The 15242-nt window shown below is 44.5% G+C and overlaps 1 pseudogene across 1 annotated transcript; it reads right to left on the reverse strand.

Annotated features, from left to right (window-relative positions):
- Positions 1-6543: 6543 nt before the first annotated feature.
- On the reverse strand, positions 6544-7785 carry LOC309521934 (beta-1,3-galactosyltransferase 1 pseudogene; annotated as a pseudogene). The gene has a single exon. The product of its transcript is annotated as a beta-1,3-galactosyltransferase 1 pseudogene (transcript).
- Between the last annotated feature and the right edge of the window lie 7457 nt (positions 7786-15242).

The raw sequence follows: 15242 nt of genomic DNA on the forward strand, positions 1-15242 counted from the left end.
TACCATTTCCTAACACACACCCTCCCTATCAGAGTTCTTACGATGATACTGAGGTACAGATTCATAGAAGAATAGAAATGTCATTGGAAACGGAACCTGTGCAGTTACTGGATTTCATTTACATTTCCTTCAAGGTTAAATCCCAGTTGGAAGCTGGGTAATTTCAACACTACAGTGGTACTTTGGTTTTCGAACAGCTTAGCTCACAAACTATTTGGAATCTGAACACTTCAAAACTGGAAAGGAGTGTTCCGGTTTTTGAACTTTTTCTGGAACCCAAACATACTTCCGTTTTGAGTGCCACACTCGCCTCCAGACCTGGGCTCCCCTTACTCAGCGCCAGCCACTGGCGACACCCAGTACTGGAGGAGGGGGTGGCTGACGATGCAGCAACGGCGGTGGCAGAGGGAACAAGCGGCTCAGAGCGGCAGCGACGTCACTTGCCTGCTCAACATGGCCTCCCCTCACTCCCCTCACTTAGCACCGGCCGCGGCAGCAAAATCCGGAAGCCAAGAAGAGGGTCATTGATGCTGTAGCAACGGCGGCAGCAGAGGGACCTGGCGGCACGGGCGGCAGCGACATTGTTTGCCTGCTCAGCACAACCTTCCCTAACTCAGCGCCGGCCGCTGCGGGAAACACTCCCTAGAGTGTACACCTCTCACAGCTGCATGGGGGGGAGTTGCACACCTCCGTATCAAAGATCCCCGTCTCTACTTCTGGATTTTGTTCCCACGGCCGGCAAAGAGTTGGGGAAGGGCATGCTGAGCATCAAAGACCCCCTTCTCGGCTTCTGGATTTTGCTGCTGCCCTGCACCGCTCGGTCCCTCTGCTGTCCCAGAAGTGACTGCCGCTGCGTGGGCAGGATGCTGTCACTGCCACTGCAGTAAATTATTCAGTGAGGAGAACTCATCCAAGTGGCAGGGGCTGCTTCTGCTTCTGCTAGCCCTGAAGAAGGTGAGGAATGGGGGTTGGGGGGGGATCCAGAAAAGCTGGCCTGGGGCGGATGGAGAGAAGCCAACTGGCTCCTTGGAGAACTTTTGCCTCCCTTTCCTCCCCCTTCATGCACCCCGCACACTCATCCCTCCAATGGTAATGGGTATATAACTCCAGTTTTTTAAACTGGGTGGTAGATTGCAGCCTGGTCTATTGCTTTCATTCTGTGGATCCATGGTCTCGTTAGATACTAAAATTCATGTTAAATTGCTGTTTTAGGGGTTGTTTTATTTTGTCTGGGACAGATTAATCCATTTTGCATTACTTTCAATGGGAAAGCTGCTATGGTTTTGGAAGACATCTGGAACTGATTTAAGTTTGAGAACCAAGGTATCACTATATCTGGAACTGCACTTGTTTGAAGTGCTGCAAATCAGCAACTTAAACAGAGGAAGATGGAAACATTTTCACCAGCTCTAGCCAGCACTACCCCCTTCCCTTTTTCCAGTAAAAGAAAAGGCAAAAGTGTCAAGGTACTCAAAATGCCTGATTTTGCCACTAGGTGTTGCTATGGCATTAGAAGCTGGACAGTTCTTCTCGCCTCTTTCCCCCTTGGGTGCCTACATTTTTTAGCCTTTGCCCCCTCTGCACCCACGAACGTGGCCAAGTGTGGCCAAATAAAACAAGGCACTGTTCTAAAATCAAAGTCCTACATTCCTTTATTGCGAGAGAGAAAATGTGGGAAGGTGAGGTTGCATTGCATGTATTTAAAGCACAGATGGGGAACTTGTGATCTACATGTGCTGGACTGTTCCACCATCCCTGACCATTGGCCATGCTGGCTGGAGATTATGGAAGCTTGAGCCCAGCAACATATTGAAGGGCATGGACATGTTTTCCCTCTCGGACTAAGAGAGTCCACAAAGAAATCATAATGTTGAGCAGGGATTTGAAGGAAGAGAGCTGAGAAAAGTAGTTCCAAGTGCTGCAAATCAGCAACTTAAACAGTTGGAAGAATAGCTACATATTGATTTATATGAGCAGCAAGTCTTTTGGCCAGAAGGTGGAGCCCAAAAGCCACTATGGTGGCAATTGTTTTGGCATGCATGAGTTGATAACTGGGCTTAAGGGCTTATCTCCCCAGGATGCCCAGGTCCAGGGAAACCAGGTTGGCCCACATTTTTAAACTGCTGAATCAAATGTCAGCTCATCTTAATTCTCAAAAGTACTGATCAAACCCCATCACTCAGGAATGTAGACCCCATATGTATGCAACCCCATAACATCAACCTCTTCCCAAGGCACACATTTGACCCAGAGGTGCCGACGGAAAGGAAAAGTACACAACTTTCCTGTAAAAAGAAATAACAGAAAATGTAAGCAGAGGCATTTAGAACAAATCAAAGCAGATAATGCAATACTTTTAGACCAACCCAGCAATTTCCAGTTCCTCAGGAATTCTTCAGGCTTCCTCCTCCCTCCTCCTTTGTGCATAGTTCAGCCAGAACTACATCTCAAAGGTAGCTTTCAAACACACCAACAGTTACCAGAGCAATTCTTTTTTTAAAAAATCACATTTAATAGTAAAAAATCATAAACATGCAAAATCCTGTGCTAAGGCCAGCAGGAAAAGTAAAGAGTCTCCGATTAACAGACTCAAACCTCTGCCCTGCTCCCCCAGTGGGCAGCTGCTTGCATGGTCTTGGGGCCTCCACAGAGTTCCTTGTCTTGGTATCATCACAAATTTCTCGGTCCAAGTAAATTAATCTTCCTGGACCTCATCTGTTTTACTTTGGCCTCCCCTCTGGTTGTGGGTGAGAAGCTCTAAACCCAGTCCCGAAACAATCTCTGCAGCCACATCAAGACACAATTCCAGGATCAAATCTGCTTTCTCACTAGCACACCCTCCAACATTTCTCTATTGAAAACAAAGACGTGCTGTCCTATTCCATAATAATCATTTTATTATTTATACCCTGCCCATCTGACTGGGTTGACCCAGCCACTCTGGGCAGCTTCCATACATAATAAAACAAACATTTAAAAACATCCCTATACTGTGAATGTTAAAGGGATGTTGGATTGAATACAAGCGGTGTTGGTTAAAAGATTAACAAGAATATGTGAATATGGATTGATAATGGTGGAAAGTATATATTTACTATAGGTTAAGATGTTGAGTAAGGATAAATGATAGAGGGTAAGGATTTGCTGAACTAAATATCTGAACTGGAATACAAAAAGGGAGGTGTGAGGAGGTCAAGAAACTAGTGAATGATGTATAAGATATGAAAATACTAATCTTTTTTTCTGTTTTGTTTTTTGGTGTTTTTTCTTCTTTTTCTATTCTGTTAACTGTTCTTTATTGTATATTTCAATATATGTGTTTTGTTTTGTATTTTCTCATTTTTGCAGTTTTTCTTGGTTTTTGTATTTTATGTTTAAATTTTGAAGCTTTTGATTGTTTATGAAACTTTAATAAATACTACTTTAAAAAAAACCAAAACATCCCTATACTGCAGGTGAAACTCGGAAAATTAGAATATCGTGGAAAAGTTCATTTATTTCAGTAATACAACTTAAAAGGTGAAATGAATATATGAGATAGACTCATAACATGCAAAGCGAGGTATGTCAAGCCTTTATTTTTTATAATTGTGATGATCATGGCATACAGCTGATGAAAACCCCAAATTAACAATCTCAGAAAATTAGAATATTAAATGAAATCAACAAAACAAGGATTGCAAATAGACCAATGCTGGACCTCTGAGAAGTAGAAGCATGCATATGTATTCAGTGCTTGGTTTGGGCCCCTTTTGCATCAATCACTGCCTCAATGCTGTGTGGCATGGATGTTATCAGCCTGTGGCACTGCTGAGGTGTTATGGAAGACCAGGATGCTTCAATAGCAGCCTTCAGCTCTTCTGCATTGCTCATTCTCATGTCTCTCGGCAATGCACCATAGATTCTCTATGGGGTTCAGGTCAGGCAAGTTTGCTGGCCCATCAAGCACAGTAATCCCATGGACATTGAACCAGGTTTTGGTAGTTTTGGCAGTGTGGGCAGGTGCCAAAGTCCTGCTGGAAAATGAAGTCTGCATCCCCATAAAGCTCATCTGCGGAATGAAGCATGAAGTGCTCCAAAATCTCCTGGTAGACGGCTGTGTGGACCCTGGACTTAATGAAGCACAGTGGACCAACACCAGCTGATGACATGGCTCCCCAGATCTCTTTTCTGATGAGAGCAGCTTTTGCATCTCATTTGGAAACCCAGAGTCTGGAGGAAGAATGGGGAGGCACAGTGTGAAGTTTCCACAGTCTGTTGATTTGGGGAGTAATTTATTTATTTATTTTTAATAAAATTTTTATTAGATTTTAACAATAAGAAGGTATAGGAAAGAAAAATCCAAAATCAAAAACACATAAAATACAAAGTCCCGAAATACATGCAAAAAATACCAACATTAAACCCACAGAATACAAAAATACATACATTTACAAGTTAAAGGTAAAAAAGAAAAAGCACATATAGGAAAAACACAAAAATTCCCTCTTTCTTAGTTTTATATCTTAAAATCACATATTTTCTTGACTTCCTCACATCTCCCGTTCTTGTATCCCTTTTAAAAATTAATTCAGCAAATTCATATCCCCTTAGTTTATCTGTTGTTGGTCTAATCTTACATTTTACCTTGTTGCTAGAGCCCCAGCAGTTCATTTCAGATGTCATCAACATTCAAAAATTTTACAATATTTCTGTAGATAGGTTTTAAATTTCCCCCAATCTTCTTCCACTGACTCTTCTCCCTGGTCTCGGATTCTGCCAGTCATTTCCGCCATCTCCATGTAGTCTATCAGTTGCATCTGCCAGTCTTCCAAGGTGGGTAGGTCTTGCGTCTTCCTATGCTTTGCAATGAGGATTCTTGCTGCTGCTGTAGCATACATAAAGAAGGTTCTATCTTTCTTTTGCACCGATTGGTCCACTATGCCCAGGAGGAAGGCCTCTGGTTTCTTCAAGAAAGTATATTTAAATATCTTTTTCAGTTCGTTATATATCATTTCCCAGAAGGCCTTGATCCTTGGGCACGTCCACCAAAGGTGAAAGAATGTACCTTCAATCTCTTTACATTTCCAACATTTGTTATCAGGCAAGTGATATATTTTTGCAAGCTTGACTGAAGTCATGTACCACCTGTACATCATTTTCATAATATTCTCTCTTAGGGCATTACATGCCGTAAATTTAATCCCGGTGGTCCACAACTTCTCCCAGTCAGCAAACATAATATTATGACCTATGTCTTGTGCCCATTTTATCATTGCAGATTTTACCGTTTCTTCCTCAGTATTCCATTTCAGCAGCAGATTATACATTCTGATTTGGGGAGTAATTTAAAGCAGATCAGTAGAAGTTTCCTTCACAGTAGGAAGCCATACTCCACATAGCACATGCCTCTTTGGGTTGTTGCCAGTTGTGCAAAAGACTTATTTGTCATCTTCTGTTGCTTTTTCATATATATAAATATACATTGCCCGACTGTGAGTGTGAAGGCCACTCCCTGCAAGGCCCTGTCCACCTGACCTAGGGAGCAAGGCGCACACTCACCAGCCCTACTGAAGAGGCTCCTCATGAAGCCGGAGGGACAACGCCCAGCTATTGCACACAAAAAATGTATATATATTAAAGAACCCAAAATCCCGAACAATTGCTTTAAAATGTAAAATTCCCCCGGATGGGCATTTAGGACCGCCAAAAGAGGATATTTCCGGGAATTCCTGGACGTATGGCAATCCTACGTAGTGCCAATCCTAAGCATGGCCTGAGGGTTGCTCTCTTCCAGTAGGTGAGGTGGTGGCTGTGATGATCTCAAAACCCTGAGGTTGTCATTTTGGCACATTAGTAGCACAATGGTCAGTTCAGAGCAGACCAAACAAGTTGCTATGGGCAGCTGCAGAGATTCTATGGGGAGGAGAGCACAGAATCTTCCTTCTTCTCTGAGCCATACTTCCCTTTCCTCATTGCAATTTGTTGGCATGGATTTGTCCATTGTACAGGAACATGCCCGCATGTTGCCAGTCCTCTATGTCAGTGTTTCCCAACCGGTGTTCCGCGGCACACTAGTGTGCCGTGAGACACCGGCTGGTGTGCCGTGGGAGGGAGGCGGGCGAGTCGGGCGGCGAGAAGCGGCAGCGGCGAGGATCCGCGTCGAGCCGGGGGCGGCTCCGCGGTGGTGGTGCCGAGCGGCGGGGCAGCGCGCGCAAAAGGGAGGAGCGCGAGACAGCGGAGGAGGAGGAGGCCGGCATGTCCGGGCAGCAGCAGCAACAGCAGCAGCAGCAACTCCCGGCGACGGCTCCTCCTCCGCCCGCTATCGCCGCCACCACCACAACAGCCGCCGCCGCCTCAGCTGCCGCCGTCCCTCAGTCCCTCGCTCTGCTGCCTCCTCCCACCCCGGCAAGGGGAAGGGAAAAAACGTTCACTTTTGTGCATCCCTCCCGGCGTGACGCTGCGCGCTGACGTCACGGGGCGGGGCTTTAATGGTGGTGTGCCGCGAGATTTTTTTCGGGTAAACAGGTGTGCCGTTGCCCAAAAACGTTTGGGAAACACTGCTCTATGTCAACTTCTCCACAAGAGGCTGTGTGTCTGTTCACCTCCCTCCATTTTAACTCTTGCAAGTCTGGTTCTGGTCCCGAAAGCCAGGCCAAATCTGCAGCAGCTCCTCTGGGACCACCAGAGGATGCACCACCACCACCTTGGAGAGCTTGCACTTCTCATACTTGGCATGGAATGTCTTGAAGAGACCCCCGGGGCTGTTTGTCACACTGATGCCCAGCTCATACAGGCAGATTCCCATGAAGGCATCTTCCATGTTAATGACCCTGATGGTCTTTGCTACCTGGTAGATCTTCTTGGCCAGATCCCCAGAGAACACATACCCTGGGCCTGCGCAGTAGGGTGGATAGGTCTCATTGGGGTACACCTCCCGTGGCACATACCACTTGTAGGCCTTGTTACGCACTGGCTTTGAATTCCTACAGATGTACCCTGTCATGTAGTTCTTCTTGGGTGGCAGGTGAGGCTGCAGCAGCTGGGACACCATGTAGTTCACATTGAGAAAGATGTCACTGTCTGCCTTCACCACGTAGGTGGCATTGGGGCAGAACTTGCTTATCCACTCCATGCCCATCAGAGTCTTCAGGGTAAGGTTGTTGTAGGTATCCAGGAAGTCCTGCTGAATAATGTCTCTGTGGATGGAACTCTCCTCTTCCAAAAGGGCCTGGAGAGGATATCCAAATTTTGGGTGGACACCCGTCAGAAAGAGACGAAGAATGGAAACCCCAGGAACTGAGCTCTCGTTGCCCCATGTCTGCCGGATGGCCTGCCTTGTGGCAAAATCCTGGGGCTTAGTTATCACCAGCAGGATCAAGAAAGGGCTCCTCTCCAGGCATTTCTTTGGCTCGTTGAGAAGGAACTTATAATCAGTGGAATAGACAACCTCCAAGGGATGCCGCTTGGCCACTGGTGGTGGTGGGGAAATCAGACCAGAGGGCTTGGTCTCCTTTGTCCTCTCCAGTGCAGATTCCCATTCAAATACCGTGGCACTTTTACGATCGCCTGCGGCATTTGGGCTGCCCTTGAGCTTGATGTCGGGCGGTGAGAAAAGCGTCTCAAGAGACTCCCATTTGTTCTTCGCAACAAGTAGGAAAAGGAAAATAAAGCAGAAGAGGACCATGGTGGGCAAATGCTGCAGCTTGGTCATGAGCATCTTCCTGGCACCTTCCATACTTTTGGTGGGCAGGAGGAAGGCACTTGCAGACTACATGGGTGGGGGAGGGATCCTGGCCACCCCTATCCTGTTCCCCAAAAGCAACCTGCAAAAGAGAAGCCCAGTGAAAGGGAGGTGAATTCTGTTTTCTCTCTCTCTCTCTCTCTCTCTCTCTCTGTGTGTGTGTGTGTGTGCGCACGGACACAAGGGGAGCTTTGGGGATCAGGCTGGGCGCACGGAGAATCAGTCTGCCAACTGCCGACACACTCAAACCCTACTCATAACACCTGCCTTCTTGCCCTTGCAATCTGTTTCTGGAAGGAAAACATGCACTCTCGGGGATTGGCATTATTCACTCAACCCATCTATTTACAGATCCATTGGAATCCGAATAAAGTGTTATATGAGTTTGTGGGTCCCGGACTCCTGAACTCCTGGATCCAGTAGGTGTTAAAATATAAGCCAGACCAGCTTCCTGATGAGGTAATCACCTGGGTGATGAGCCATTAAAGGAAAAGAAAGGGAAGGGGCTCTGTCTGAGACAGCAAATGGGTGGGGCCCCTCCCCCAGCTAGAAAGACAAAGTCAAAGTTTGGGGGACTGTGGTGTGAACTAGAGGAAAAGCTGCAGGCTGGAAAGGCACAGAGGCAGAGCATGATGTTTGATTTCTGCTGGGATCCACAAGCTGTGGCTACGGGAGAAACAATAACTTATTGAGGTGATTATGCTCCGGCCCTCTCCATCATAGGCTCAGGTTGTATATATGTATGTGCCAATTAACCATATAAAGACCACACCGTCTTCACAAACTCTGGGCAAAGTGCCCAGCTGGGTGTGTGTCAGGGTGTCTGGTAAGCTGAAAAGCTTGCTCCGGTGGAACAATTGCCATTGTGCTACATGGAATTCCTCCCTGTATTTCCAAATTAGGCCATAAAATTTGGAATGCGCTGAAAGAGCAGCAGCATAAACAAAAGTTCAGCAGGTGCAGGAGGCAAATTAAGCAACACAGGTAGTCTAAATCTCAACATGTTCAGAGCACTACGTTATTCATCTGAAACAGGAATAGCTTACACGTTGTACATGTGATGCTAAAATGGCAAACTTTATACACATTGGGTGGAATTATTAAATTACTGCTAAATTATCTGTATCCTGAGGAATCTCTATGTGGGACAAGACGCTACAGATAGAACTGGATATGGAACAACTGATGGGTTCAAAATTGGGAAAGGGGTACAACAAGGCTGCATATTGTCTCCCTGCTTATTTAATTTATATGCAGATTTCATCATGTGAAAGGCTGGACTGGATGAATCCCAAACTGGAATTAAGATAGCTGAAGAAATGTCAACAACCTCCTGTACTTGCCCTAATTGGCAGGCTACGTAGGCTATATTTGGCCTCAGAATACCATTAATGAAAAACGAAGCAACTACGAGTCCTGCCTAATCATGGGGTGAGAGTTCCATAGTTTGAAGTGAAGAAGTACTTTCTTTCATCTGTCCTAAATCTTCCAACATTCAGCTTCATTGAATGTCCACAAGTTCAAGAGTTATTAGAGGGAGAAAAGGCTTTCTGAATCTGCTTTCTCTATGCCATGCATAATTTTTATAAACTGCTGGAAGGAGCAGGTCTACAGCTTGAGGGTTCTTCTGAATTGGACCCTGTCACTCAGGAGCAATCACAATTGGTAAAACCTGGAATAAAAAGGAAGAAACCTTGCAAGAATTGACATCCTCACTGTGGTGATGCACCCAAGGCAGGAGAGATTTAGATTCCCCCTAGTTTTCATTTTCTGTTTGCCCTGCCAGAGCAAGAGAACAAAATTTATTTTCTTTATAGATACATGTTCCCAAATACTTTAGTTATCAAAGGGAAACGTTGAAGCTAGCTAAGTTGCAAATCAGTTTTTGCTTCATTAGTCTAATTCTCCCCAAACTTCAGGCATCATTTCCTCTGGGTTAGACAATAAAAGCACAATTTCATGTGGGAAGAAAGTGATTGTGTGGACTTTAACCTTGTATATCAACACTCCAAAACTTTACATTGTGTTTTATTGATGCTGTTAAGGGTTCGATGGAAAGAGCAAACAATAAAACAATAGCCGGGCGATGTTCCTCCGGCCTCATGAGGAGCCTCTTCAGTGGGGCTGGTGAGTGTGGGCCTCACCCCCTAGGCCAGATGGACAGGGCCTTGCAGGGAGTGGCCTTCATACTTACGGCCGGGCAATATTCCTCTGACGTTATGAAGGCAGCCCTGTTTAGGAAAGTTTTTTATGACTGATGTTTTAATGTATTTTTAACCCTTTGTTGGAAGCCACTCAGAGTGGCTGGGGAAACCCAACCAGATGGGCAGCGTAGATATAAATAATAATAATAATAATAATAATTCACCTCTTCAGGAGGGCTAGTGAGGGCCTTGCAGGGAGAGGCCCTCATGCCTCACAACCAGGCAATGTTCCTCCAGCATCATGAGGATCCTCTTCAGTGGGGCTGGGGGAGTGTGGGCCTCACCCCCTAGGCCAGGTGGACAGGGAATTGCAGGGAGCCACCTTCACTCCTCACAGCGATGTTATCCGGCCTCATGAAGGCAGCCCTGTTTAGGGAAGTTTTTAATGATGGATATTTTAATAAATTTTTAACCTTCTGTTGGAAGCCGCTCAGAGTGGCTGGGGAAACCCCACCAGATGGGTGGGGTAGAAATAAATTGTTGTTGTTGTTGTTGTTGTTGTTGTTGTTGTTGTTGTTGTTATCATCAGCCTTTTCAGTAGGGCTGGTGAATGTGGGCCCTGCTCTCCTCTCCATCTCAGGATAGGAGTCCAAATAGTAATAGATCAATCAACACCCCCCTTTCCCTTTTCTTTTTGGTTAATATCCCTCCTGAAGAGAAGAATTCTGATGAACTTAGAAGCTTGCTCATTCCTTTCAATCCATCTTAATAAAGGAGCTTTGCTGCTGTCGCTCTTTGGGTTTTATCTCATGGGCCGCCATGGACCAATAGGGGTGCCTGTATTGCTTTCAGATTCATAGTGATTAATATGTTCCCTTCTCTGGTAACCTCGCGTTACATACGCTTCAGGTGACAGACTCCGCTAACCCAGAAATAGTACCTCGGGTTAAAAACTTTGCTTCAGGATAAGAACAGAAATCGTGCAGTGGCGGTGCAGTGGCAGCAGGAGGCCACATTAGCTAAAGTGGTGCTTCAGGTTAAGATCAGTTTCAGGTTAGGAACGAATTAAGTACTTCATAAAATCATAGAGTTGGTAGAGACCACAAGGGCCATCGAGTCCAACCCCCTGCCAAGCAGGAAACACCATCAGAGCACTCCTGACATATGGTTGTCTTATGTACTTAACCTGAGGTATCACTGTATTGCTTTCAGATTCACAGTGATTCATATGTTCACTTCTCTAGTTCTGTTCTTTATGTTATTTGTTTAAAAGGTTGGTTTATTTGCAGCTCAATAAACTGGAGACTCTCCTCTTGCTTCAAGAACTTGTTAACCCTATTGTTAAATATAGTTTTTGATAAACTACTTACAGGTCTTAATTACTTGCGAGCATTTTGCTGAGATCCTTTGCTGCCCTTGCCTTGTATTATAGTATTTTAATATTCTTTTGGAAGCCGCCCAGAGTGGCTGGGGAAGCCCAGCCAGACGGGCGGGGTATAAATTATTATTATTATTATTATTATTATTGCCCTTCTCCAGACTTCAGTCTTGGCTCCAGTACCGATTGAGCTGACTTGCCTGTTCTGCTTCTCCACCAGAAGAAGCAACAGCTTCCTGCTGAACATGGAGAAATGGTCCAGACACACCTGCGCTTGTTTCGGGTCTTTCCACGTCTTTTTTCTTTCTTGCAATTTTGCCAAAAAGCTCAACAAACAACTTCCCCTCAATAAAAACTCAACAACGTTTCCCTCCCCCAAAAATTCAACAACTGCCGCCCCCCAAAGCCACTTCAGCAACTTTTGTGTCCTGATCTTCACTGTTTGAAATATGGCAACCTTAGACTAGGTCTCCTCCAGAGACAGTATAAAAACACAAGGGGCTTCCACATGAGAGACAAGAGTGCCCAGCCCCCAGCAGCCCCCAGCTCACTCACCTGCATACACCTCCTTGTCACCTTTGGTGACCAAGCAAATTGTTAAATAAATACATGCCTGCTCTATGAAACACCTTTGCCATCATCAATTTCAAGGAAATCTCATTCAGTGCTCCAGCTATTTGTTCTCTCCCTCCTTGAGGGCCTTTCTACCCCTCTCCCATTCTCTTCTCTCAGGTGAGCACTTACCTGCCTGAGGTGCTGTTCACTCAAAGTCACCAGCTGCCTTTGACAGAATACTCCAGCTGCATGTCAGCTGCAATTTACCTTTCCCTGGGAGGGTGTGGCACAAAAGGAAGGGGCAACGCCTACGTCATCCAGCTAACACAGAGGGGAGGGAGCAGGGACTCTGCTTCCAGGAGAGTCTTTTTTCCAGGACCACTGAGGCACCTGGAAGGGACTCACCACCTGCATGCCAATCCCATGCTGAATCTCACACACACACCAAAAAAGAAGAACATGCCCCTCAGAACCCAAAGCCAAACACAAGAACAAGATCAAAGGGATAAATTTATTTTATATAAATGTATTTTATATAAATGATTATTTTATATAAATTATATACACGTGCCAATGGGTGTTATCATAATGCATACCCTCCATCATTTCTCCAAATAGGGATGCCCTGTTCATTCACTCAATAATAGTAATAATAATAATAATAATACCCTGCTCTGGGTGGTTTCCAACATATAACAACAACAACAACAACAATAGCAGCAGCAGCAACAACAACAACAATAATAATAAACATTAAACATTAAATGGGATGTGGGTGGCACTGTGGGTTAAACCACACAGCCTAGGACTTGCCTATCAGAAGGTCGGCAGTTCGAATTCCTGCGACGGGGTGAGCTCCCATTGCTCGGTCCCAGCTCCTGCCAACCTAGCAGTTCGAAAGCATGTCAAAGTGCAAGTAGATAAATAGGTACTGCTCTGGCAGGAAGGTAAACAGCGTTTCCATGCGCTGCTCTGGTTCGCCAGAACGGGATCCAAACATCTCTCTTGCTGCTGCTTTAATATTCACAGTTCTGTCCAAATAGTATTCACAGTTCTAACAAGAGGGAGACAAATTGAAACTGCAGAGTTTTGAAAAACTAAAAAATAAAGTGCGAGATTGGCTTCATTATTATCAGATAATGGAGGCATATAATTTGGACAAGAAAATTGGCTTCCAGGTGGAAAAATCAAAGTTGGAAACAGAACTGTAGACCCCAAAACCAAAATTTTGTCAAAGATGTATAACTTGCTGTTGAAATGGAATACTCAGGATGAAATGGTGAAATCTGCTATGATTAAATGGGCACAAGATGTTGGACATAACATAATGATGGCTGACTGGGAACAGTTATGGACCACAGGTATGAAGTTTACGGCATGTAATGCCTTAAGAGAGAATATTATGAAAATGATTTACAGGTGGTACATGACACCAGTCAAGCTTGCAAAAATCTATCATTTGCCCGATAATAAATGTTGGAAATGTAAAGAAACTGAAGGTACATTCTTTCACCTTTGGTGGACGTGCCCAAAGATTAAGGCTTTCTGGGAGATGATTTATAATGAAATGAAAAAGGTATTTAAATATACCTTTCTGAATAAACCAGAGGCCTTTCTCCTGAGCATGGTCGGCCAATTGGTGCCAAAGAAGGATAGAACTTTCTTTATGTATGCTACAACAGCAGCAAGAATACTTATTGCAAAGTATTGGAAGACACAAGATTTACCCACTCTGGAAGAATGGCAGATGAAGGTGATGGACTATATGGAACTGGCGGAAATGACTGGCAGAATCCAAGACCAGGGAGAAGAATCGGTGGAAGAAGATTGGAAGAAATTTAAAAACTATCTACAGAAATACTGCAAAATTAATGAATGTTAGAATGATATTGGATTGAAGTTAAGTGGTTTTTAGCAGCAATGTTATAAAGGAATATGTAAAAATGGATTGTTAACAGGTGATAATCTAAAGTTATAATATATTAAGATAAAAGATTAAGATAAAATAAAAGAGGGAAAGGATTTGCTGAATTAACTAATTGAACTGGAATACAAAAAAGGGAGGTGTGAGGAGGTCAGGGAAACAAGCAAATGAAAGATAAGATATGGAAAGACTGATTTGTTTTTAACTGTTTTTACTTTGTATTTTCATTTTCTCTTTTTTTACTCTTTTTTTCTTATTTTTGTAATATGTTGAAACTTTAATAAATATCTTTATTTTTAAAAAAACCAAATAGTATTCACAGTTCTGTCCAATCTTCTCTTTATTGTTTTTCTCATCTTCTTGTTGTTATCATATATTCCTTTCTTTGTGACCTCTGATAGTCTCCCAAGCGGGTTGAAAACAAATGTTGTTATATCCTGTGTGAATTTTCCGTTCCTCCAAGAGCCATATTCAAACAGACAGACACCATTTCAGCACTTCCGTACAAAACATTGTTAAAGTCTGCCCTTTAATCCTCGCAGACCTGCACTCTCTCCTCTCTTAGGGGGTTCTGCCAGGTCAAACTCACAGTCCGATATAATAACAAAACCATGGTCTCCTCCCCCTCGATCGTAAATCTTGCCACCAGGCCTGCCTCCTAACGAGTCTCCTTTCATAACTGCATCATTCCAAAGGCCTTTCATTCCTTTCCAAATATTTCACAAGCCATGTCTTTGATTAGTAATTCATTTCCACACAGTTCTTAATCCTCCCGCTTATAATCAGTAATTGCAACGATTCTTCCTGGGGGGGGGGGATTATTAAGTAATCACATAAGGTAAAAAAAGAAAAGCCCCCCCATTCTGTCCCGTTCCGACATACCGACCCTTTGATGTGTCTTCTTCTTGATTTATTCCTGTTGAATCCAACCCGTTGCTCCACTTCACAGAGGTCACTTTAATTAGCAGTCTTAACTCCCGTTCTTCACTCGAAATATGTGCATTTGCTTCTCTCTAATTGTTTATTCTGAGCTGCTGCAACCAGGCCGCGCGATCAGAAACAGCGTCCGGGAGAGCCGACCCACACGGGTGCTGTGCGCCATGTGCCCTCACCGCCTTCTTTCGAACTTGGGGGTGATTTATGGCAACCGCAGGCGAAGCAGTGTTCCCCATTCCCTTGGGGTAACAAGGGAGGCTGCATACTCCCATATCAGCCACTTAATTACCTTGTGTGAGCGGGAGAGATGGTATTGTCGGCCATCTTCCAATGCGCCCCTAGCGGCCCTCTGATGATTTCTATATATTCATGTATACGAAGGGTGTTTGAATCATGAAGGCTTCTGCAGAGTAAAGAGCGAAATGCTTAAAATTTAGAACTCCAAAATGACCTCTGCCCCATTTCTCTCCCCTTGTTCTTCCAATGCACCCAAACATAGTAGGAAGCAATAAATCTGATGTGCTGGCCATTTCCTCCGTCCAGGCAAGCTCCTCAGCAGCTAAAAACAGGAAACCGCTAACC

Source organism: Podarcis vaucheri (assembly GCF_965113315.1).
Source record: "Podarcis vaucheri genome assembly, chromosome: 17".
NCBI lineage: Eukaryota > Metazoa > Chordata > Lepidosauria > Squamata > Lacertidae > Podarcis > Podarcis vaucheri.